Source organism: Lontra canadensis, unplaced genomic scaffold (assembly GCF_010015895.1).
Source record: "Lontra canadensis isolate GAN:19392208 unplaced genomic scaffold, GSC_riverotter_1.0 scaffold75, whole genome shotgun sequence".
Lineage (NCBI taxonomy): Eukaryota > Metazoa > Chordata > Mammalia > Carnivora > Mustelidae > Lontra > Lontra canadensis.
In genome coordinates, this window is record NW_022631069.1 from 3614627 (window position 1) to 3618494 (window position 3868).

Below are 3868 nucleotides of genomic sequence, written 5' to 3' on the forward strand. Positions count from 1 at the left end.
GCCATCAGGCAGGGCGGGGCTTGCTTCTCTGTTCAAAAGCCCCTGGAAGCAGCAGGTTGTCATCTTGGATGATTACATCATCACTGAGACCAAGGGCCAAACTGATCAAGGTTAAACACAAGGTCAGATGGCTCTGACGATCCCACCTCTGTCCCCTTCTGAGTCCTCTTCCCCAAAGCTGGGACGTCTTCTGGCCCCAAAGTCTTTCTATCTTCAGTTATCATCATCACAAGCATACTGGATGTTAGAAATGCTTTGTGTTGGTGCTGTGAGTGATGGTCAGGAGGACTGAATAAAATCTTCTAGAGATGCTTCCCACTTTGCAGGGACAGGGTGTAAGAATCCAGCGAGTGCTTACTTCTCACCTGGGCTCCATCGCTAAATAATTCTGGGTGTAGTTGCTGATTCAGAAGACCCTTGTTCTGACTCCAAGTGGATGGTTAGCAGAATTCTGCCTTTAGAATAGTAGTGTTTGCTGCATATAAGCTTTCCATTAAATGTCCTGCCAGAGCACCTACGAGGACACAGAAGTGGGTCTTCACTGAGATTACCAAACAGGTTCGGTGATGGCTCTTCTGCTGGCGTGATCATATGTGTTTGTGACGTGAAGCAGAATTTAACCTGACACTGGCCTTTGTTGTGACCCGGTAACAAGGTTATGAAGGGGAAGAACCCTATATTCCCCTAGCTGAGGTCAAATCCGGTATTTGAGGGCCTTCTTGGGAAAAAGGGTATTAAAAATACTTTTACTATTTATATTTAAAATATACTATTTGTATTTAAAAATGACAAAAACAAAAGTATTCGAAAGCGAATATTTGTATAGAAATGAGAAAAGAAATAGCAAATTCTGGACTTTAAACGGTTAATAAATTCACAAAGGTCCAGAAAACTGTGTAATTTTTTTAATTAATGGCTGATGTGCAATGAAAGATATATAATAAAATAAAAGCTGATATGTAAAATAGCTATAATACAATATATAAATATATATGATCTCTATATTATAGATACAACTATTATTTAATATTTTCCATAGAAATAAAATAATTCCATTCTTCCTCTAACTTGGTTGATCAAATTTTTTGTGAGTCATTAATTTATAAAATTCATAAAACATGCAACTTTAATGGACATGTTCACTGTAGTTCTTCCATAAGACTTGTGCCCTATAGAGGACTTCTGATAAATTTGATTTTGCACAAGTCTTCAAAAAAGAAAAAAACAGCGGACAGTGTTTATGATTGCAGACGCTGCACATAGCATACATTCCTAACAGAGTTTCCCTTACTAAGAACTGATGAGAACTGAATCTTCCGATTATCATTTTCTGGCTTTAATTGGAAAAACTCTCCTCAGCGTAGCTTCCGGCTTTGCACATAGAACCTTGCTCTTCTTCCTCTCCCCTTAAACATCCAGTGCTAGTGCCCTAGAATAGATTCGTTTCATGGTAGGCCCCCTGGTACTGCATTTGCCCATCGTGTCAATAGGAAAGTTTACCCAGTGGGCGGTAAGACCACTCCTGCAGAGGACAGATAAGAGTCAGTTAACTATATGTGGAAATGTCTGCAGACCGCACAAACACATCCCACTCAACCCAAACTCAATATATTATTGACTGAACTTTCCTTAGTTAGTTCCCCAAAATGCCCATAGCTCTCAACGCCACCTGACTAATGGGGTTTGGTGGAAAGAAATTCATAGAGGAAAGAGAAGGTGACTTCATTGATTGTGGTTCAAATATGTGTCCTCTGCAAAATTTGTAAAAACATCCGCCATGTAAACAGATGGCTAGGGACCCTCTGAGGACCACAGAAGTGGGCCAGCAAATGAAGAGTTCTCGTGTTTGGCTTCATTTTTTGTTTTGTGGTATATTGTATCTGCCCCAAACTCTAACTATGGGGGGCGACCAATATTTAACTGCTTGGTAACAGCCAAATTGGCGTAGGTGGGTTTGCCACAAAGGGAATAAAGCTCCTGCTTATAATCATCAGTGAAACAGTCATAAATTACGGTGCTTTCTAATTCATAATATATTGTTTGCAATATTCCCTACAACTGTTCACAAAACTGTGGTTGAAAACTACACCTACAAGGATGAAAATAATTACCCATTAAATTTGTATAATATGTAAATATGTAAATGAGGCCTAGTATTATTAGACCCATTTAAAAAATTTATAAATGAGGAGGCTGCCTGGCAAATGCATCTGTTAGAGCCTGCTCTAGGTGATGAGGGCATGGTTGGAAAAAGTAGACTGATGAGACAGTGGGATTAATAGGTACAAATTAATGATGGGTTGGATAGAGGTAAGGAAGATAAGGAAGTATTAAAAAATAATTTTGAGGGTTATCGTGAGTCTGGGGTTTTTTTAAATTTAATTTTATTTTTTCAGTGTTCTAAGATTCATTGTTTAAGCACCACACCCAGTGCTCCATGCAATCCGTGCCCTCCTTAAAACCCACCACCAGGTTCTCCCAACCCCCCATCCCCTCCCCTCTAAAACCCTCAGTTTGTTTCTCAGAGTCCATAGTCTCTCATGGTTCATCTTCCCCTCCGATTTCCCCCAATTCACTTTTCCTTTCCTTCTTCTAATGTCCTCCATATTATTCCTTATGCTCCACAAGTAAGTGAAACCATATGATAATTGCTTTCTCTGCTTGACTTATTTCACTCAGCATAATCTCCTCCAGTCCTGTACATGTTGATACAAAAGTTGGTTTTTCATCCTTTCTGATGGCTGTGTAATATTCCATTGTGTATATGGACCACATCTTCTTTATCCATTCGTCTGTTGAAGAGCATCTTGGCTCTTTCCACAGTTTGGCGATTGTGGCCATTGCTGCTATGAACATTGGGGTACATATGGCCCTTCTTTTCACTACCTCTGTATCTTTGGGGTAGATACCCATAGTGCAATTGCAGGGTCATAGGGAAGCTCTATTTTTTATTTTTTAAGGAATATCCACACTGTTTTCCAAAGTGGTTGCACCAACTTGCATTCCCACCAACAGTGTAAGAGGGTTTCTCCACATCCTCTCCAACATTTGTTGTTTCCTTTCTTGTTAATTTTGGCCATTCTAACTGGTGTAAGGTGGTATCTCAATGTGGTTTTGATTTGAATCTCCCTGATGGCTAATGATGTTGAACATTTTTTCATGTGTCTGCTAGCCATTTGTATGTCTTCTTTGGAGAAGTGTCTGTTCATGCCTTCTGCCCATTTTTTGACATGATTATCTGTTTTTTGGGTGTTGAGTTTGAGGAGTTCTTTATAGATCATGGATATCAGTCCTTTGTTGTGAGTCTGGGTTTTTTTAAAGTGGTTACCTTTGGGGGCCCCTGAGTGGCCCAGTGGGTTGAGCATCTGACTCTTGGTTTCTGCTCAGGTCATGGTCTCATGGGTCATGGGATGGCACCCCCAGTTGGGTTCCATGCTCAGTATGGTCTGCCTGAATATTCACTCCCTCTGCCCCTCCCCCCACTTGCATATGTACATGCACATGTGCTCTCTTCCAAATTTAATTAAATTAAAAAAAAATTATGTCTCAAATTAAAAAAAATATGAAATTGTTGCTTTTGACTTTATGGGAGAATTGTGGAGAAATATTTATTTAGGCACTGAAGGCAGAAAAGTTATGAGTTTAATTTGCAACTGGTTAAAGTGATGCATCTCAAATTAATGAACTTACTCGGTCATCTTGTTAGAATGTAAATGGATTCAGCAGTTTGGGGCAAGTCCCAAGCTCCTGCAGTTCCAGTAAGTTCCTAGGGATTCTGATACCACTGATTCAGGGACCACACTTTGAGTAGCAAGGCATTAAAAGTGACTAATCACCTTTCAAGTATAGATTTCTTTTGAAAGATAAG